This window comes from Mesoplodon mirus (genome assembly GCF_964341445.2).
Source record: "Mesoplodon mirus genome assembly, chromosome: 20".
Taxonomy (NCBI): Eukaryota; Metazoa; Chordata; class Mammalia; order Artiodactyla; family Ziphiidae; genus Mesoplodon; species Mesoplodon mirus.
The window spans coordinates 31,418,598-31,442,165 of NC_138996.1; positions in this window are offsets into that span (position 1 = coordinate 31,418,598).

Genomic DNA, 23,568 nt, shown 5'->3' on the forward strand with positions numbered 1-23,568 from the left:
AATAATGATATTTTAATGGTTGACCTTTTGCTTTCTTTCCTGGCATCCAGGTCTCGGAGTTCTTGTGATTACAGTGACTTAGTGTGCCTTTAGGGAGTCACCCGCCCCGTGGCATGCGGCCCTGTCAGCGTCAGCACTGGCACCTGGCTAGGACAGTCAGCCCCTGTCTCCTGACGTTTAATTGCAGAATGAAGAGCCCTTGTAGACTGAGACCGGCCCTGCTGGCCGATGAGTGTTCATTACTTCCTCCTCTCTGCCTTCTGGGGCTGTTTTGTTTCCCGGCCCCTCCAAGGTCTTTATTTCCTGCGTTTGCAGTGTTATTTCTTTGCACTGTCCTTTCAGTAAATTATCAACTGGTTAGCTTCATCTATCTATTCTAGTGTTTAAAGCCTAATACTGGCTGTTTAGTATCGGAGTATTGACCCATGACTATTAAGTGACAGGTGCCTCCCGGATTCTCAGAAGGGCATCTGTGCGTTCAGCCCTGCAGACTGACGGCATCCCTGAAGTGTCATGTGTTGTTCTCTTATAATGTACAGAACATAAGAAATACCCCTCCCCGATGCATGAGTTCCTTTTCCAGTGGTTTCATAGGCACTTACTTGGGCCTTTTTACACTGACTCTGCTCCCCAAACTATCCAAGTGAAACCGAAAAACTAAGTGCCACCTGCACACACACACTCAGCCCACTCAGTTCTTTTATTTCTGCTGAATCTTCGTTATATGATATTTCAGATAAGACACTTGATTTCCTTAGTTTTAAGTTCCTGAAATGTCTTGTCTGCTTTGCTCCCAGCTCCACAATGTACAATTGGCCCCTTGCAAACATGCACTGTGTTGAGGCTCAGGAGAAGCACTGCACACGCTCTATCCACCCGCCTTGATCCTGCTCAGGAGATCCCTCTGGGCCTTTCCTCGCCACCATTTTAAACTTTACAGTTTCACAGTGTCACTCCGGAGTTTACTTTGATTGTTAGAACAACAGGCCTTGTAGCTCACCGTCCTTCCTTTTGTAATTTGGGTTAGGAACCTCAGATGCCTTTGTTTTGAGACTGAGGTAGACACTGAACTGGATAACTGCCCACAGGTGCTGCCCGGTCACCACCACAGACTGCTTTCCAGGCCTTGAACACATGCCCCACCCCTGCTTCACCCCACCTGGACAGCAGGTAGTTACCGTGTCTGTTCAAATGTAAGTCCTAGTGTCTGACCTTTCTCCTTTTACTGAAGAATAACAGGCGTCATTAAAAACACTTTAAAAATGGAAAAGATTGGGTCATACTTTAAAAATGTAATTATCATACCATAAATGATAAAAAAAATTAACGTTTTAATATAAAAAAATAACAAGGCATTCTCGAGGAAGTGTGATTCAATTACTTTGTCAATGGATAAGTGAGCCACTACTATAAACCAGCCACGGAGACAGGCTCAGGGTACAGGGAGAGGAGGAAAATAAGCTTTTCGCCCTTGAGAAACTCACAGTCTACCAGTGTAGGAGAGGACTCTCCAAAGGCAGCTAAATCACAGAGTCAGTAACATTCAAACTCGGAATGGAAAAACCGCCATGAAATTCTATATCCACTTACCCTTTAAAAATACCCATTCAAAATGTAAACTTTGAAAACAAAAGCATTTCCAAAAACGGTAATTATTCCTTAAAATAATCTATTATCATTATGAGACTAGATACTTTTTAAAATGTAGCACTGAAAGAAAACATCTTCTGTTTGTACACACACACACACACACACACACACACACACCCCATAGTGTAATTATCCTCCTTAATACTTAATTACATTAGATCATTCCAATGTGCCATATCATAGTAAGTATTTATTGGTAAATAAAATAGAGTCGAGATTTTTCTTTAAATTTAGCTGGATTTTTTGTTTTTGTAAGTCCCCAAGAATCTAAATTTAAGTTGTTGTGGGTATTGAAGTTGAGTCTCTATGCTCTCAATAAATCATAATAGTAAAAAAAAAAAAAACTGATTGCACCAGAGATTGATTTTGTGGGCAAATGCCATTTTTCTCTCTGACATGTTATTTTGAGTGGCAATTCATTTTACCGTACACAAGTATATGGTAGTTTTAAACTCTATGAGTCAAAATGGATTTTTATCAACCTTTTCAATATCATCTCTGTCACAAATAAATTTTTTGAGCAACAGAGTACAAAACCCTTCAAGTAGATATGTTTAAAACAAAAATTATTTCCTTTAATTGCAGGTATGTGAAGTCTACCATATTTATTTTAACCAATAACTGTAGATAGTGAAGTATTTTTTTACTTTTACAAATTGACTCTATTTAGGGAAAAATTAAATTCCTTGGAAATAAATGAATTGTAAATTCATTTTGAAAAAGCCCTGAATTAAATGATCTATTTATCTAGCATATTACTGTTTTTTTTTAAAAAAAGAAAAACATGGTTTTTCTTTATATTCTTCTAGAGGTTCAATTTCTGTGAAAATATTTAGTCTATTGATGGCTACCCAATACCTTATTTCAGTATTAGTCTAAATTAAGAGAATTCTATTAATATGCTATACATGCGACCATAAGTTAATATGTATTTAGAACATTGATTTCAGGAAGAACTGGCATATTTAAAGGAAATTTAGAGGCAATAGAGAGTTGTATTTGGGATCATGGGCTCTGGAATCCACTGTGGATTCAAAGTCCAGCTATATAACCATGGGCCAAGTAAGTAATCCATCCATTACTCAGCTTCTTCCTTTGTAAAATGAGCAAACTAATAGTATACTAGTTTCTATTGTTTTGAAGGTCAAATGGGCTAATAAAAGTAACAAATGGAAAAGTACCTGCTATGTAAAACTCAATAATTATTAGTGATTTTGCCTCAAGATGGACCTTTACCTTATTTCATTATTGGAAGAAGTTCCTATTTATCAACATACATAAAGTCACTTGGTAATCATAATAATATGTGCTGCTTAAAAATAGAATTGAACAATTCCTTTTAGGAATCAAAGATCATTTAGAATACTGAAAATCCATTTGAAAATATATGTGGAATGCCATCTTTACCATATGACAATGGTGCTGGCATTCAATAAAAGATATTTATGAAAAAAACCCTTTAAAATCTACAGAATTGTGAACTTTCTCTAGGCCACATTCTCTAGAAATACCTTCCTTCCTTCCCATCTGCTGTTGATCAATATGGAAGTATAAAGGCTTGGGTAGCCTGCAACCGTAGGCAATTATGAAAGGCCATTTTAATTCCAGAACTTCCCGTGGGTTTGCTTCAGGTGATTACTGGGCCTGAATCACAGTCTGACTTCTGCTGCTGCTGCCGGGGGACCTGAGCCAGAGGAGTCGGGGGTGGGGTAGTAAAACGTAGCATCCCTAGTGCTAAAGCGTTGGGTCAGCAACACGGGTATTATTAAATCTGTTCCACCAAAAATAAAAACAGCGATGACAGGTGACCAAGAAGCTAATGGCAGTCTCCAAATTAAATCAGGCGGGCCAGATACCACAAAATACATGGATATTGTTCGCAAAACAATATGAAACATGAGCTTTCAAGACACTGGATGCCAGGCAATATAGGTCAGTGATCCCTGAGGGATGGGAAACAAATCAGTTGGGCCGTATGGTCACCCCAGGAGCCGACTCGAGTGAGTCTCCAGCCCATAGCACAGGGAGGGAGGAACTGGGCAGAGCTGAGAGTCCAAAGAGAACAAGGCAGCTAAAGTTCACAGAACCGAGCAAAGGAGGGGAGAAAGGTACAGGGAGAAAGAAATATGCAGCTCTGCAGATGGTCCTTTGGAAAGTTCAGCTGAAGGCGGTAAAGCACATGCACGTGAGAAAAGTACTGAAAGCCAGAGTAAGAACCACCTGAAGGACTGAGTGTGAACAGTAGTGATTCGGCACTAACACAGGGCTGAGGACAGTGCCTGCTCCCCCCAGCCACATTGGAAGACTGCTTAATTCATGGGGCATTAAGTAGAATGCACAGACCAGCCTTGGCTCAGTGCTGGGGAATAACTATCCCTAGACTAAATTCTGCTCTGGTAATGCCTAAAGAAATATTAAAAGCGATAACAGCAAGGATCAAACTCATTGCAAGTAATTTAAATGCGTTCTCTAACAAGGCTCAAGAATATTTATAGGAATACCAAAATATACAGCCAACAACAAAGTAAAATTCACAGTCATTGACATGCTATAAAAGATTACCAGGCATGGGGCTTCCCTGGTGGCTCAGTGGTTGAGAGTCCGCCTGCCGATGCAGGGGACACGGGTTCGTGCCCCGGTCTGGGAAGATCCCACATGCCGCAGGGCGGCTGGGCCCGTGAGCCATGGCCGCTGAGCCTGCACATCCGGAGCCTGTGCTCTGCAACGGGAGAGGCCACAACAGTGAGAGGCCCGTGTACCGCAAAAAAAAAAAAAAAAAAAAAAAGCCAAAAAAACAAGTCATGGTGATTAATTTGTTAGGTGTGTTGAAGGAGGGAGAGGAAATAAAGTAGTTACCCAAGATATTATTACCATACATTATTAGATACTTAGGTGGTAGTTATTGAAATTTTTAACATGGCAGGGGGAATGAATCAGGTTTGGAAAGGAAATGACCCTTTGAGTATATGATGTGCAAGCCTATGTGATACCAAGTGGAGATGGCTTGTGGGCTCGGGAGAGAGATCTGGACATGCATTACAGTCTTTGTGTCTGTCTTCATGTAAATAGTAATAGAAGGCATCAAGTCTTCATGTAGGGTGAGGAGGCTATAAAGAGAATATGGGGCAAAACTCTGATGAACATAGACTTTCTTACATGGCCAACGGAAGAGGATTTTGGAAAGTAGGTGAAGTAGCTGATTGGCAGTCAGGAAATTGGTTGTCCCAGAAGCCAAGGGAGGGAATTGCTTTAAGAAAGTTGGGTGCTTAGGGGAGGTCAGTGAGAGCGGTTTCTGTGAAATGGTGAGGGTACAGTGAGCGGGATTGCAGTTTGTGCCTGACCACGGGAAATGTATGAACACAGGCACTGAATGTTGACGGTTTTTAAGAAGTGTGGCTATTGAGATGAAGGTAAAAACACAGCTTTTGGAGTGGGAGTGTGGAACCGAATGTAGTATATAAAAGGGTTCTGTTTTTTCCCCATTGTTTTCTTTCAAGAATGAGATAGAATCGAATCTGTTTAAAACCTGATTGAAAGGACCCACGTAAAGGGAAAGAGAAAAAGTGGAAATTAAAGAAGAGAATAAGGCGTAATAAATTACTGTCTGCATTAAAACACTCTGTAACCTACTTTCAACCAGTATGATTGGCACTACATACCACACAGTCTGCAAATATGGAGTTTCTTATAAGAAAGGTTTAATAATGAAATGTATTTGTCTTTCTAAAAATCCCATAGAAATGTCCTATCACAAAAAAAGTCAAATTATTTTATATATGCCATCTTGTGATATAGAAATAAGAAATAAATTGTAAAATGACAATAGTAAAGAATTGTGTTAAATTGTCAGTCTTCAATGGAGTAGCATAAAGAAACAAAACATATAGTTTTAGGCTGTAATTAAAATTTCATGACATCCAGTTGGGGACTGAAACCACGAAGACAGTATAAAGATTTTTTTCTAAAGTCCAAAACCTCACAGGTATCCTCTAAATTTCCAAAGGAGATGGAATATTTCTTAACCAGAGAATATAATTTTCAACAGGAACATTGGGACCAAGTCTGCAGCTTGCTGATAAGAAGGACAATGAGTGCTACAGCTAAAAGTGGTTCCAGGGACTATGAACTACTTAAATTGAGCACAATATAAAATCTCAGACTATGTCAGCACATCATAAGAAAATTATTTCAGAATGTATATGCAGAGGAACTTATGAAATAAGGTTGATGTAATGGGGGAACGAACAGAATTCAGGAGTGTAGAATAAGGTTCAAGTATCTTAAAATGATGCCTCTATTGTCCAAATATTGCCAGTGATGTGAAATAACTTGAAGCAGTAGTGTGACTGTGAAATTGGAAATGAAATCAAACCCTTCCTTTTTATAAAGTAAATACATTCAGAAAGGTATACTTAACAACATGAGGAGTGAGTTCCTGGGAAAAGTAAGGTGTTCAGGCTAAATACAGGATGGTGTCATCAAAATCATTCTGTGTTTAAAATGCAATTACTCAACCAGCATATGTGATCTACATTTATTCATGGCTTCCTTGGTGGAGGTTTAAACTAACACTTGAGTAGAATGCGATCTTGAAACGTTTCAATGTCCGATACAGCTAGTAGTTGAGACATGCTTCAACTAAGTCCTAGAAATTTAACCTAGATAACTATGCTGCTAAAATGTATACATTACCAGAAATAGTAGTGAGTTTCATGAAGGAAGGTGTCTAATTATTATTTATCATCAGGAGAAAATCTCGTATTTTCCCATTCCTCATTTGACCTTGTATTCAAATTTACGTACCCTTATGAAATGCTACACTATTTTATATCTAAACTGTTGGTTTCAAGAGCTACCTTGTGAACACAGATATACAAATTTTACTTGTTAAATTATGTCATCAGGAATGGTGGAGTAAGGACCTATAAAAGTTATCTCCTTCACAGAAGACTTGAGGACAGTGGCAAAGCTTGACAGAATCAACATTTTCAGGTGTCTGGAAATTAACCAAAGGCTTATGATAATCTGGGGACCATTTTGTTTTCAAGAAGGACAGCTGAATCTCTGTAAAAAAAAAAGTGAGTTTTGCAGCATTTTAATGTGCTTTATTTCCATCCCCCCTCTCCAGCAACATGGTATCCTTGAAAACTAGGAAAGAAACCCCCTCTAGAGGAGTAAAAACAGAGCTGAATGTCTTTCAAAGTCCCATTCTCAGAGCAGTGTTATTATTTGACCTGATAGTGCCCTGGAAAATCTGCTTTCAAGGCCTGTCAATTATTTGAGCTGAATATCTTTCAAAGTCCCATTCTCAGAGCAGTGTTATTATTTGACCTGATAGTGCCCTGGAAAATCTGCTTTCAAGGCCTGTCAATTATTTGACCTGACTTAGTATTCACCCAGAGGAACAGCCTTTTCCTTAAGGGCATTGTTCAAAACAGTTAGCAGCAGTTGTTAACACTGCAGCTGCCTGACACTGAGGTAACAGTTGGGAGCAAACAATAAGCTAACCATAAAACTTAAAAGGAAAAGCTAGGGAAGGAGATGTCCCTAGGAACTTTGAAAAGTTCTGACAGAGACCTGGAAATCTAGAAGGCCTTGTCCACACAAAATGCCATGTGCATGCTCAGGGCTGTGCAGATGATCAAGAAAGACCTGAGAATGCTCTGGCTGAACCCAAAGCTCTGCACAAGTAGAAAGTGAGGACGAAGGCAGAATTTTAAGCTGTCTGATGTTGAAGGTGCCCCACCATGCACACAGGACTCTATGGTACAGACAGGGAGGCTTTATGGTTCTAGGTGTGTGAGGAAAACTGGCCAATAATCAGCTGACCACTAAGCTAACCAAGCAGAGTCTTCAGGGGCTGCACACAACAAAGAACACCGACTTCCCAGAATTAGTTCAGAAATTCACTAAACTAACAGAAAGAACAACAAACCCTGGGGAGAGAGGTGAATCTGATTTCTTGAGTAGCCACATTATATTATTTAAAATGTCTAGTTTTCAACAACAAAAAAATATGAAACATACAAAGAAAATGAGGTTTACACACAGAAATAAAAATAATCTATAGAAAGGGTCCTAAAGAAACTCATGCCTTAGACCTTTGCCTTTTACAAGGGAAAATTTTAAATCAGCAATTTAAAATATCTTTATATAACTAAAGGAAATCACATCTAAAACATATCAATAAAGATATGGAAATTTTTGGATAAAAGATCCAAATAGAAATTCCAGAGTTAAAAGTACAATATCTGAAATGAAAAAGTTTAGGACTCAACACCAAATTTGAGCATGTAGAAGAAAAACATTTAGTGAACTCAAAGACAGGTCAGTTGAGATTATCTAGTTTGAGAAACAGGGAAAAAAGGGACTAAAACAAGAAACAAACAGAGCCTCAGAGGCCTGTGGTCAGTGTACCAGCATTGGCATAATAGGAGCTCCAACAAGAGAGGAGAGAAGAGGGCAGAGCAGACATTTGAAGAAAAGTGGCCAGAACTTTCCCAAATTTGATGAAAACCATTAACATTCCATGTAAGTAGCACAGTGATCTCCAGGTTGATAAACTTAAAGAGATCCACACCTAACACATCATAAAATCAAATGGTCAAAACACAAAAAGACTATTAAAAGCAACAAGCAAGAAACAACTCATCAGGTATAAAGGATATTCAAAAGATTAATAGTTTGATTTTTCTCCAGAAACTGTGGAGGCCGAAAGGCAGTGGGATGACATATTCCAAGAACTGAAGGAAAAATACTAGTTAACCAAGAATTCTGTGTCCAGCAGAACAGCCCTTTGTGGCACATATATACAGTGGAATATTACTCAGCCATAAAACGAAACGAAATTGAGTTATTTGTAGTGAGGTGGATGGACCTAGAGTCTGTCATACAGAGTGAAGTAAGTCAGAAAGAGAAAAACAAATACCATATGCTAACATATATGGAATCTAACAAAAAATGGTTCTGATGAACCTAGGAGCAGGACAGGAATAAAGACACAGATGTAGAGAATGGACTTGAGGACATGGGGAGGGGGGAGGGTAAGCTGGGACGAAGTGAGAGAGTGGCATGGACATATATACACCACCAAACGTAAAATAGCTAGCTAGTGGGAAGCAGCCGCAGAGCACAGGGATATCAGCTCGGTGCTTTGTGACCACCTAGAGGGGTGGGATAGGGAAGAGGGGAGGGAGACACAAGAGGGAGGGGATATGGGGATGTATGTATACATATAGCTGATTCACTTTGTTATAGAGCAGAAACTAACACACCATTGTAAAGCAATTATACTCCAATAAAGATGTTAAAAAATAAATTAATTAAAAAAGAAAAAAACAACCAGGTAGAAAGAATAAAGATGGAAAGGAAATACTACAAATGTGAATATCAGAAGAACTGGGAGTGGCTATGCTTGTACCAGCCACAATAGCTGGACTTTGAGACAAAAACTGATACTATAGACAAGGATGGAAATTTTATAAGGATAAAAGTGTCAATCTGTCAAGTAGACATTACAGTTATAAACATAGGCAGTGCTAAGAGGGAAATTTATAGCTACAAACAACTATATTAAAAAATAAGCAAGATTTCAAGTCAGTAACCTACTCTACCACCTTAAGAAGCTAGGAAAACAAAAACAAACCAAAGCAAGAATAAGGAAGGGTTAGAAATGCAAATTCTCAGGCCCCAGCCCAGACCCAGTGAGTCAGAATCTCTGGGTTGGGGCCCCACAAGCCCTCCAGATGATTCTGCTACTCAATCCCATGTGAGAAGCCCGGCTCTAAAATGACAATTTCCAATTAACTTTAGCAGACATAAGTTTATTTCCCCCTTATCACAGCACTGTGAATTGGGCAACGGTTTTTCAGAGTTTCTAATTTATAAATGACAAAACTGGGGCTCTTGTGGTTTTGTGACGTGCCCAGATGGACGAGCTGGGATTTTGGCTGAATCTGTGTCTGCTGGGCCATTGCTCTTGGCGTTATAAATCAGAGGCTTACAGAAAGATGTAGTGCGGTTCTCAGTGAGTCTGGCATATCCCCAGCATTCCTCTAGAAGCCCCACAATTTCTAGGTCATTCTGTTAATTCTGTATGCATTCGTTTTTGTCTAGTAAGTTTGTTTCCTCAGAAAAGGAATAGATAAATGATAGATCCATAGACAGATAGCCATTGGGTATTAAATTACTATATCTGAGATATTGAATTTTGATTAGAAACTGCTAATTATTCTAAATAATTTTCTATTTTTGTTTTTCCTTGTGATTGCCTGTATTAGCATAGCAGCTTAACTGGTGTAAAAAATTTTTAATACTCAGTTGCTTAAAAAAATGGAAAAATTTTTTCTCTCAAGGCACATCCCAATGAAGGCTATTCAGGCTTTAGATTTCCTTCTCTGGTTCAAGGCAGCTGCTCTAAAAATTCTCAGCAGCTCCCAGCTCGTAGAAGGAAGGGGCAAGACATGCATATATATTCTTTTATCAGTGACCTAACCCAGAAACAGTGGTCATATCCATGCTGCTCCAATTCCATTGGCAAGCATTTTGTCACAAGGCCACATCCAGTTGCCACAGAGACCATGAGATGTGGTCTCCAGCTGTGGGTGTGTCCTAAGCTCAAACTCAGAGGGGTGGATGGATATTCGTAGAAAACGTAGGAGTCTCTAACATCGCTTGTATTTCTTAGGTTAAATAAGTTGTTTCAAAATAATTCCACACTTGATTCTTTTTCTATCAAAACCAATAGAAGTCAGTATTTTGGTTAAGTACTATTTCCTAGCTACCTTTCCAGGTTTAAGAGATTGAAAACAATCATAACTTTTGAGTTGCAAAGAACAACAGAAATTCCCGAATCCATCTACCTCATCATTTGGGTGAAAATCCTGAAACACAAATGAAGAACATTGACAAAATTTACTTAGTCGATAGCAAAGTTGGGTGAGCATCTGTGTGACCTGTCTCCTAGATGTGGCCAAGTTTTTTCAGCTGCCCATGTTGACATTTCAGAAATAAGGATTTCAGAATATTCAGAAATAGTCTGTGGAATATGTTCTTTGGAGGGATGAGAGCAGACAAGGGAAGTAATTGAAAAATCCAGTGTGTGAGAGTAATAAATGCTGTAGCTTTCAGAATATAAACCAGAATGGGTGATTTCATTTCCTTTGAAGTTCAAGTGTAAGCTCCTTTGAAACACTTCTCTACCTTACGTCTTCAAGGAAAAGTTCACAAGAGCTTGTTGAACAGGTCAGTTACATAATATTTTGCATTGTTTTGGCTAAATTGAGAGGGGTGAATATTTTTTAGCGATGACACTGCACTTATTAGTCACACAATTAGGTACAATGTGTTGTAATTAATATAGACTATACTTGATGTGTTGATTTTTCTTTTTCACTCTTTGCATAAAGTGCTGCTTTTTGTAACCAAAACGTAGCCTAGTAATTTCAACCGATGTTATGTAGCTGTCATATTTACATCACTATGTAAGTGATGAATTCACATCTCCATTAAAGGAAAAACATGATTTCTGACCTGAAGCATTCACACTTATTTAAGACATTACCAGTTTACAAGTAAAAACATATATTTAACTCTTTTGTACCCTCCTATAGTACGCTTATTAATTGAGGTCCTAATGGCAATTGTGTGCTAGGCTTGGTTTTCTTAAAAACCTTTAAGCACATAATGGGGAGAGTCCAAAGATTCACTGCTTTCTAATTCAACTGATGTTTTTGTAAGTTATTACCCAGCTGCTGTTCATTGGAGCAGGTGTTATAAACCAGGCATGAAATGGTCAAGGTTGAGTTTAGAACTCAGCAAGTCAGTGTAGCAAAAATGTGAGTATAGCCCGTCAGCCTACTATTTTTTTTTTTTTTTTTTTTTTTTTGCGGTACGCGGGCCTCTCACCGTCGTGGCCTCTCCCGCCGCGGAGCGCAGGCTCCGGACGCGCAGGCCCAGCGGCCATGGCTCACGGGCCCAGCCGCTCCGCGGCATGTGGGATCCTCCCAGACCGGGGCACGAACCCGCATCCCCTCCATCGGCAGGCGGACTCTCAACCACTGCGCCACCAGGGAAGCCCTAGCCTACTATTTTTTAAATGCTCTGAGCAGTTCAATGTAACTGCTCTTCTTTTGAATGTTCTCTGCATGTGAGGACAGTGCCAAGTGTGAAGGTGACGAGGAGAGGGGCATTCCTGTCGTGCCCTCCAAATCTCGGGCAGTAGCACTCCTGTTCATGTATTGTGTCCTAAAGTTCTAACTTTACCTCTCAGAATTCTAAACATGTGCAAGCACTGTTTACTAAATATACATGCCTCTGAGAAATTTTCACATAATAATAGTAAAAGTAGGGGAATGTATCAATAATGTGAAAATCATTATTTCCAAACATTTCATGAAAGTGTGGATGAGTTCTAAAATAGCATGTCTCTGACAAGACTAATGCTAATTGAGAAAAAGAAGAAGAAGAAATAAGAAGAAAGAAAGGATTAGAAAAGAGATAAGGCCATGTAGAAGCCACACAGAAGATATGGAAGATATTCCAGCAAGGGAATTTGCACTAATATAATTTTAGTTCTAGAGAAATAGCATTACATCATTACATATGTAAGTTTGTAACATTTCAAATTCATGTCTGCAACACGATTATTTTTTAAATAATGAGAAGAATGCTAAGGGTAGTTGAAGTGAGCTATTAAACCAGTTGAAATTTATATACATCCTGCCTTATTGTAAAGATATAGCAATACTCACCAAAATGAGATTATATAGATAACACTGCATTGAAGAAACATTTATTAAGCATTTGCCACTTATAAGATATTTCAGATTACTGAGACACACAGAGGTTAAGATGTAGTCTGTCTATTTAAAATCTCAATGCGTAAGGCAGATGAAGACTGTACAAAATGCAAATCATGCACCCAGATAAGAAGTAAAAAGTATGAGAAGAAAGATTCAAAGCATGGGGGCTTCCCTGGTGGCGCAGTGGTTGAGAGTCTGCCTGCCGATGCAGGGGACACGGGTTCGTGCCCTGGTCCGGGAAGATCCCACATACTGTGGAGCGGCTGGGCCCGTGAGCCATGGCTGCTGAGCCTGCGCGTCCAGAGCCTGTGCTCCACAATGGGAGAGGCCACAACAGTGAGAGGCCCGCATACTGCAAAAAAAAAAAAAAAAAAAAAAAGATTCAAAGCATGGGCATTAGGAAAAGCTCCAGACATGTTTGATAAAATACTCAATAACCCAATTTAAACTAAGCATGAGCCCTGATAGGGAAGCAGTGGACCATTAGTTTGGAAATGGATGTTGCACTTAGGAGTGTCTGGAATTTTTGTTTGAGGAATACATATGTTATTTATTAAACATTAAGGCTTATGAGAGTTTTCAAGCAGCAGAGTAACATGATTAAAGTTGTATTGTAGGTTATCTTCAGTGGAAAAATATTTATGGGAACTATGCACGCAAAAACCATATGCAGAGCAGTTGCAAAAACCATATGCAGAGCAGTTGCAATTTTCCAAGGAAATATTAAGAGGTGCCTGAGTTAATGTGATAGCAGTAAAAATGGAAAGGGGGAGTTAGATCTTGATGGGGCATGGGGTATAGGTAGACCAATGAATTACCTTTCCAGAGGAGATGGACGTGGTGGAGAGAAAGAAAGCAGACTGAGGTTCAAGGCCAAGGCGTCTTTGATTAGAGTGAATCCATTAAACCATATATGGATGTCAAGAGAAAGAATATGATTTTTGGAAGTGAGTTTTGGAATATGATTTTTGGAATATGACTTGGAAGTATGGTAAAATTTTATACCTTAATATCAGAAACGTGAAGCTGGAGTTGAGCAGAAAGGTAAATGATGGAGATGGAAATTAGCATGGAAATAACTGCTGAGTCCATGAGAGAGGAGGTCGCTGGATGCAGGTGTGGGGTTGCCAGTAAAAGGAGAGATGAGGAAGGCTCACGGACACAGTAGCAGCATCTGCATTTAGAGAGAGGAGGGGGGTGGGATGTAGGATAGAAGGAAGAATTACAGCAAAAGATACAAAACGGGATCAGAGATGCAGAGGAGAATCAGCGCGACACAGTGTTAGAGAAGAAAGAAAGTACTCTGAGAAGGAAAGGTGATCAGCAGCGGATGCCTCCAATTTCCAAGAGGCTGGAGATCGAGCAAAGGTGTGTGGCAATTACCACTTGCTGTTGTGAAGAAGAGGGTCTCCGTGGAGATGTGGGGTTGGACCCACTTCATCATTCTCTGATCCTCGAGGGCTGGTGAGGCAGATGAGGCAAGTGCAGAATGGAGCAATTAAGGAGTAAATCAGCACAAGGAAAAAGGAAAAAATAGTTGAGGGAAAATCAGGATTGATGGAAGTAGCCTTAATTTTATTTTCTTTGAAATAGAGTATCTTAAATTAAAAAAAATCATAACAGAAAATGCTAAAATTCTCTTAAAATATATTTTTTAATATACTGGGAAGGATCTTAGGTGGAAGATGAGGGAAAATGTTAGACACTGAGGACATGGGTCTTCAGACCCAAGTCAGCAAAAGAGACAAATTGACATATAGACACTAACATGTGTAGTATCTATCCACTATCTATCTAAAATAGATAGCTAGTGGAACCCACTGTATAGCACAGGGAGCTCAGCTCAGTGCTCTGTGGTGACCTAGATAGGGGGTGGGGTGGGGGTGGGGGTGGGAGGGACGTCCGAGTGGGAGGGGATATATGTATACGTATAGCTGATTCACTTCACTGTACAGCAGAAACTAACCCAACATTGTAAAGCATCTATACCCCAGTTTAAAAAAATGAAGGAGCATTTGGGGATGAACGTGTAGAAGAAGGAGAGAAAGAAGAGGTCAGGTGCATGAAAGCAGCCAAATAAAAATTCTCCAGAGAGAGTGAGGCTACAAGATGATTAAAATCCATGCTTGTGTTACTTTGACAGCAATTCCTCACTCCCCACCCTCCAGTCCAGAATATCACACACCACTGCCCTTCCTGATATTAAGGGAGTGCTTGCCCTCCTATTAGTGAAACCACAGTATCCCATGGGATTGAGAGACATCCATGACGTGAACTATTTAAGAAGATGCTTGGATCTATAGGAGACCATATGAATGTAAGTTTCAAATGAATGCCTTGGGTGTCAGATGACAGGAAATGGGGTTCATTCCAGCCTCACATGGAGGTCAAGGACAAATAGACTCAATTTATGCTATGGATTTCCACTACTTTTACTTTGTAGACACTAGTGAATGCAACTGAAAATTAGACTTCGGAAAGTAAGAGTATCAGAATTGGGGGTAGGATGAGAAAATTGATAGCAAATGCTATAAAGGGCAGTGGGACCTAATGTGGTGAAGGACACGAGACATTTTTCTGCTCAGTTTCAAGGGAAACAATTTTATTTGTTTATCTGTTTAAGGCTGTGAATTAAAAGACAACCCATTGGCTTAAAATACATAAGCTATTGGCTGCTTTGTGTGTGTCATCAAGATGTTTGCCTGATGTGAGTCCCAAATAATGAGGTCTATATAGAGAATGGTATTATCAAAAGTCTCATTTTGTAGATAAATAGCATAGATCCCAGAGGTTAAGCCACCTGCCCCATGTCACACTACCTTGTAAGTGACAAGGGCAGGACTCACACACAGAACTCAAAGCTCTCACACTATGAGAGCCTTGCTTTGGACTCTAATCTAAATGTGCTCTAGTATGGAGTCCACAGTCTATAAGTTCAAAAACTACATTAATAAGTTAATTCAACTCTCACACTTGATATCTCCTCCTCTTTACAATAAGTCAAATCAGTGATTAGTATCTTTATAGGTCCATAAATCATAAAGAGTTACTATCTTGTTTTTCATGCTATTCAATAAAATATTTTAGGAGATTACTTTAGAGGAATGAGGGTAGATGGTACACAGTGACTTTTCATCGTCACTATTTTATGCATTACCTTTAACACATTCAAAGTAAAATTTTAAGCTTTGTTTATGTATAGACTGCCTTACAAACCAACATGGAATTTTGTGATAATATTAGCATTTTTTATGAAGTAGTTTGTCTTCAGTTCCTTTTGAACTTCAGAGTATCTAGATTCTTTAGATTTTTTTTTTTTAATCATTGAAACACAAAGAATGAACCGTACTTTCTACCAAAATCCTATAAAACCCCCCTGAGGAAATCTTTAAAAATTTGACAGATTAAATTTATTTGAATTCTGTTTAGCATTCATCATATTCACTTTTAAGCGGCAGTATAGCATAGATTAGGTTTCAAATCCCAGCCCTCCATATTAACTGTGTGATCTTGAGCAAGTTACTTAACTTTTCTGTACTTCAGCTTCTTCATCTTAAATGAGGATGATAATTATACTTATCTCTAAGGGTTCCTATGAGGATTAAATGAGTTAATCAAAGTAAAACATTTGGAATAGTGTCTGGTAATGAAAAGATAAATCAGTTGATGTAAACCTAACCAAAACTGGCACAGACATCAGAATTACCAGTCAAATATAGTCAGTTACTCTAATTGTACTCTATATTTCAAAAAAATTAGGTAGAGACATGAAAAATATTTTTTAAACTCAATATTGATGAAAACTACAGTGTGTCAGATGAAAAATACATTGGTTGAGATTAATGGTAAATTAGGCATTTCAGAGTAAAAGATTAGTGAATTTGAAGACCTGGCAATACAAACTGTCTAAAATGAAACAGAGGGTGAAAATATAAGTGAATGAAAATTCAAAAGAACCTAGTAAAAGGTGAAACAATTTGAGTTGCTTAATACAAGTGTCATTGAAGACAAAGAGAAGAGGGGCCGAAAGAGTATTTGATAATGTAAAGATCAGTTACTTTCTAAATTGGATTAATGCAAAAGAAACACAAAGAATCAGAATCAAATTGATTAAAAATAGTAATAAAGTCATAAAAGCAGTCTGAAAAAAAGGCACATTATATGTTCAGAGGAACAAATATAAGAATTACAGCAGATTTCTCATCAGATTCAAGTCATAAAACGTTTTTCTTTGATCACAGTGAATTTAAATTATACACCAATAATATGAAGATCTCTGGAAAACTCCCCAATATTTGGAAACTAAATAACACATTTATAAGTAATTCATGGAGACTTCCGGGTAAGATGGCGGAAGAGTAAGACGCGGAGATCACCTTCCTCCCCACGGATACACCAGAAATACAGCTACACGTGGAACAGCTCCTACAGAACACCTACTGAACGCTGGCAGAAGACCCCAGACCTCCCAAAAGGCAAGAAACTCCCCGCATGCCTGGGTAGGGCAGAGCGGAGAGATCCGCACACAGAGGATCGGTGCCGAGCGGCACTCACCAGCCCGAGAGGCTTGTCTGCTCGCCCGCCGGGGCGCGCAGCGCTGGAAGCTGAGGCTCGGGCTTCGGTCAGAGCGCAGGGAGAGGACTGGGGCTGGCGGCGAGAACTCAGCCTGAGGGGGGCTGGTGTGCCGCAGCTGGCCGGGAGGGAGTCCGTGAGAACTCTGGAGCTGCCGAAGAGGCAAGAGACTTTTTCTTCCCTCTTGGTTTCCTGGTGCGCGAGGGGAGGGGATTAAGAGCGCTGCTTAAAGGGGCTCCACAGACGGGCGCGAGTCGCGACTGGAAGCGCGGAGCCCAGTGACGGGCGTGGGACGCTGGGGCTGCTGCTGCCGCCGCCAAGAAGCCTGTGTGCGAGCGCAGGTCACTGCCCACACCGCCCTTCCGGGAGCCTGTGCAGCCCGCCACTGCCGGGGTCCCGGGATCCAGGGGCGGCTTCCCTGGGAGAACGCACGGCGCGCCTCGGGCTGGTGCAACGTCACGCCGACCTCTGCCGCTGCAGGCTCGCCCCGCACTCCGTGCCCCTCCCTCCCTCCCGGCCTGAGTGAGCCAGAGTCCCCGAAGAGGCTGCTCCTTTAACCCTGTCCTATCTGAGCGAAGAGCAGACGCCCTCCGGCTACCTACACGCAGAGGCGGGGCCAAATCCAAAGCTGAGACCCAGGAGCTGTGAGAACAAAGAAGAGAAAGGGAAACCTCTCCCAGCAGCCTCAGAAGCAGCGGATTAAAGCTCCACAATCAACTTGATGTATCCTGCATCTGTGGAATACACGAATAGACAACACATCATCCCAAATTGAGGAGCCCGGAGTCAGTGCTGTGCCTCTGAGGTGGGAGAGCCAACTTCAGGACACTGGTCCACAAGAGACCTCCCAGCTCCACATAATATCAAACGGCGAAAATCTTCCAGAGATCTCCATCTCAACACCAGCACCCAGCTTCACTCAACGACCAGCAGGCTACAGTGCTGGACACCCTGAGCCAAACAACTAGCAAGACAGGAACACAACGCCACCCATTAGCAGAGAGGTGGCCTAAAATCATAAAAAGTCCACAGACACCCCAAAACACACCACCAGACGTGGACCTGCCCACCAGAAAGACAAGATCCAGCCTCATCCACCAGAACACAGGCACTAGTCCCCTCCACCAGGAAGCCTACACAACCCACTAAACCAACCTTAGCCACTGGGGACAGACACCAAAAACAACAGGAACTACGAACCTGCAGCCTGCAAAAAGGAGACCCCAAACACAGTAACATAAGCAAAATGAGAAGACAGAAAAACACACAGCAGGAGAAGGAGCAAGATAAAAACCCACCAGACCTAACAAATGAAGAGGTAATAGGCACTCTACCTGAAAAAGAATTCAGAATAATGATGGTAAAGATGATCCAAGATTCTATTTCCCAGATCCAAAATCTTGGAAATAGAATAGACAAAATGCAAGAAACAGTTAACAAGGACCTAGAAGAACTAAAGATGAATCAATCATCGATTAAAAACACAATAAATGAAATAAAAAATACTCTAGATGGGATCAATAGCAGAATAACTGAGGCAGAGGAACGGATAAGTGAGGTGGAAGATAAAATAGTGGAAATAACTGCTGCAGAGCAAAATAAAGAAAAAAGAATGAAAAGAACAGAGGACAGTCTCAGAGACCTCTGGGACAACATTAAACGCACCAACATTCGAATTATAGGGGTTCCAGAAGAAGAAGAGAAAAAGAAAGGGACTGAGAAAATATTTGAAGAGATTATAGTTGAAAACTTCCCTAATATGGGAAAGGAAATAGTTAATCAAGTCCAGGAGGCACAGAGAGTCCCATACAGAATAAATCCAAGGAGAAATACACCAAGACACATATTAATCAAACTGTCAAAAATTAAACACAAAGAAATCATATTAAAAGCAGCAAGGCAAAAACAACAAATAACACACAAGGGAATCCCCATCAGGATAACAGCTGATCTCTCAGCAGAAACTCTACAAGCCAGAAGGGAGTGGCAGGACATACTTAAAGTGATGAAGGAGAAAAACCTGCAACCAAGATTACTCTACCCAGCAAGGATCTCATTCAGATTTGATGGAGAAATTAAAACGTTTACAGACAAGCAAAAGCTGAGAGAGTTCAGCACCACCAAACCAGCTTTACAACAAATGCTAAAGGAACTTCTCTAGGCAAGAAACACAACAGAAGGAATATACCTACAATAATGAACCCAAAACAATTAAGAAAATGGGAATAGGAACATACATATCGATAATTACCTTAAATGTAAATGGACTAAATGCTCCCACCAAAAGACACAGAGTGGCTGAATGGATACAAAAACAAGACCCATCTATATGCTGTCTACAAGAGACCCACTTCAGACCTAGAGACACATACAGACTGAAAGTAAGGGGATGGAAAAAGATATTCCATGCAAATGGAAACCAAAAGAAAGCTGGAGTAGCAATTCTCATATCAGACAAAATAGACTTTAAAATAAGGACTACTAGAAGAGACAAAGAAGGACACTACATAATGATCAAGGGATCGATCCAAGAAGAAGATATAACAATTGTAAATATTTATGCACCAAACATAGGAGCACCTCAATACATAAGGCAAATACTAACAGCCATAAAAGGAGAAATCGACAGTAACACAATCATAGTAGGGGACTTTAACACCCCACTTTCACCAATGGACAGATCATCCAAAATGAAAATAAATAAGGAAACACAAGCTTTAAATGATACATTAAACAAGATGGACTTAATTGATATTTATAGGACATTCCATCCAAAAACAACAGAATACACATTTTTCTCAAGTGCTCATGGAACATTCTCCAGGATAGATCATATCTTGGGTCACAAATCAAGCCTTGGTAAATTTAAGAAAATTGAAATTGTATCAAATATCTTTTCCGACCACAATGCTATGAGACTAGATATCAATTACAGGAAAAGAGCTGTAAAAAATACAAACACATGGAGGCTAAACAATACACTACTTAATAACGAAGTGATCACTGAAGAAATCAAAGAGGAAATTAAAAAATACCTAGAAACAAATGACAATGGAGACATGACGACCCAAAACCTATGGGATGCAGCAAAAGCAGTTCTAAGAGGGAAGTTTATAGCAATACAATCCCACCTTAAGAAACAGGAAACATCTCGAATAAACAACCTAACCTTGCACCTAAAGCAATTAGAGAAAGAAGAACAAAAACATCCCAAAGTTAGCAGAAGGAAAGAAATCATAAAAATCAGATCAGAAATAAATGAAAAAGAAATGAAGGAAACGATAGCAAAGATCAATAAAACTAAAAGCTGGTTCTTTGAGAAGATAAACAAAATTGATAAACCATTAGCCAGACTCATCAAGAAAAAAAGGGAGAAGACTCAAATCAATAGAATTAGAAATGAAAAAGGAGAAGTAACAACTGACACTACAGAAATACAAAAGATCATGAGAGATTACTATAAGCAACTCTACGCCAATAAAATGGACAACCTGGAAGAAATGGACAAATTCTTAGAAATGCACAACCTGCCAAGACTGAATCAGGAAGAAATAGAAAATATGAACAGACCAATCACAAGCACTGAAATTGAAACTGTGATAAAAAATCTTCCAACAAACAAAAGCCCAGGACCAGATGGCTTCACAGGCGAATTCTATCAAGCATTTAGAGAAGAGCTAACACCTATCCTTCTGAAACTCTTCCAAAATATAGCAGAGGGAGGAACACTCCCAAACTCATTCTACGAGGCCACCATCACCTTGATACCAAAACCAGGCAAGGATGTCACAAAGAAAGAAAACTACAGGCCAATATCACTGATGAACATAGATGCAAAAATCCTCAACAAAATACTAGCAAACAGAATCCAACAGCACATTAAAAGGATCATACACCATGATCAAGTGGGGTTTATTCCAGGAATGCAAGGATTCTTCAATATACGCAAATCAATCAACGTGATACACCATATTAACAAACTGAAGGAGAAAAACCATATGATCATCTCAATAGATGCAGAGAAAGCTTTCGACAAAATTCAACACCCATTTATGATAAAAACCCTGCAGAAAGTAGGCATAGAGGGAACTTTCCTCAACATAATAAAGGCCATATATGACAAACCCACAGCCAGCATCGTCCTCAATGGTGAAAAACTGAAACCATTTCCACTAAGATCAGGAACTAGACAAGGTTGCCCACTTTCACCACTCTTATTCAACCTAGTTTTGGAAGTTTTAGCCACAGCAATCAGAGAAGAAAAGGAAATAAAAGGAATCCAAATTGGAAAAGAAGAAGTAAAGCTGTCACTGTTTGCAGATGACATGATACTATACATAGAGAATCCTAAAGATGCTACCAGAAAACTACTAGAGTTAATCAATGAATTTGGTAAAGTTGCAGGATACAAAATTAATGCACAGAAATCTCTGGCATTCCTATATACTGATGATGAAAAATCTGAAAGTGAAATCAAGGAAACACTCCCATTTACCATTGCAACAAAAAGAATAAAATATCTAGGAATAAACCTACCTAAGGAGACAAAAGACCTGTATGCAGAAAATTATAAGACACTGATGAAAGAAATTAAAGATGATACAAATAGATGGAGAGATGTACCATGTTCTTGGATTGGAAGAATCAACATTGTGAAAATGACTCTACTACCCAAAGCAATCTACAGGTTCAATGCAATCCCTATCAAACTACCACTGGCATTTTTCACAGAACTAGAACAAAAAATTTCACAATTTGTATGGAAACACAAAAGACCCCGAATAGCCAAAGCAATCTTGAGAACGAAAAATGGAGCTGGAGGAATCAGGCTCCCTGACTTCAGACTATACTACAAAGCTACAGTAATCAAGACAGTATGGTACTGGCACAAAAACAGAAAGATAGATCAATGGAACAGGATAGAAAGCCCAGAGTTAAACCCACGGACATATGGTCACCTTATCTTTGATAAAGGAGGCAGGAATGTACAGTGGAGAAAGGACAGTCTCTTCAATAAGTGGTGCTGGGAAAACTGGATAGGGACATGTAAAAGTATGAGATTAGATCACTCCCTAACACCATACACAAAAATAAGCTCAAAATGGATTAAAGACCTAAATGTAAGGCCAGACACTATCAAACTCTTAGAGGAACACATAGGCAGAACACTCTATGACATAAATCACAGCAAGATCCTTTTGGACCCACCTCCTAGAGAAATGGAAATAAAGACAAAAATCAACACATGGGACCTAATGAAACTTAAAAGCTTTTGCACAGCAAAGGAAACCATAAACAAGACCAAAAGACAACCCTCAGAATGGGAGAAAATATTTGCAAATGAAGCAACTGACAAAGGATTAATCTCCAAAATTTATAAGCAGCTCATGCAGCTCAATAACAAAAAAACAAACAACCCAATCCAAAAATGGGCAGAAGACCTAAATAGACATTTCTCCACAGAAGATATACAGACTGCCAACAAACACATGAAAGGATGCTCAACATCTTTACTCATTAGAGAAATGCAAATCAAAACTACAATGAGATATCATCTCACACCAGTCAGAATGGCCATCATCAAAAAATCTAGAAACAATAAATGCTGGAGAGGGTATGGAAAAAAGGGAACACTCTTGCACTGCTGGTGGGAATGTGAATTGGTACAGCCGCTATGGAGAACGGTATGGAGGTTCCTTAAAAAACTACAAATAGAACTACCATATGACCCAGCAATCCCACTACTGGGCATATACCCTGAGAAAACCATAATTCAAAAAGAGACATGTACCAAAATGTTCATAGCAGCCCTATTTACAATAGCCCGGAGATGGAAACAACCTAAGTGTCCATCATCGGATGAATGGATAAAGAAGATGTGGCACATATATACAATGGAATATTACTCAGCCATAAAAAGAAATGAAATTGAGCTATTTGTAATGAGGTGGATAGACCTAGAGTCTGTCATACAGAGTGAAGTAAGTCAGAAAGAGAAAGACAAATACTGTATGCTAACACATATATATGGAATTTAAGAAAAAGAAAATGTCATGAAGAACATAGGGGTAAGACAGGAATAAAGACACAGACCTACTAGAGAATGGACTTGAGGATATGGGGAGGGGGAAGGGTAAGCTGTGACAAAGTGAAAGAGCGGCATGGACATATATACACTACCAAACGTGAGGTAGATAGCTAGTGGGAAGCAGCCGCATAGCACAGGGAGGTCAGCTCGGTACTTTGTGACCGCCTGGAGGGGTGGGATAGGGAGGGTGGGAGGGAGACGCAAAAGGGAGGGGTTATGGAAACATATGTATATGTATAACTGATTAAATTTGTTATAAAAAAAAAAAAAAAAAAAGTAATTCATGGTTTGAAGAAGAAATCAAAAGGGAAATAGGAAAATATTCTAAACAGAATGAATAAGAAAATACAGTATATTGAACGTATGGGATAACACTAAAGCAACTGAGTCAAAATTATAGTACTATCTGCCAATGTTAGAAAAAAAGAAAATTCTCAGCCTAATGACCCATTTTCT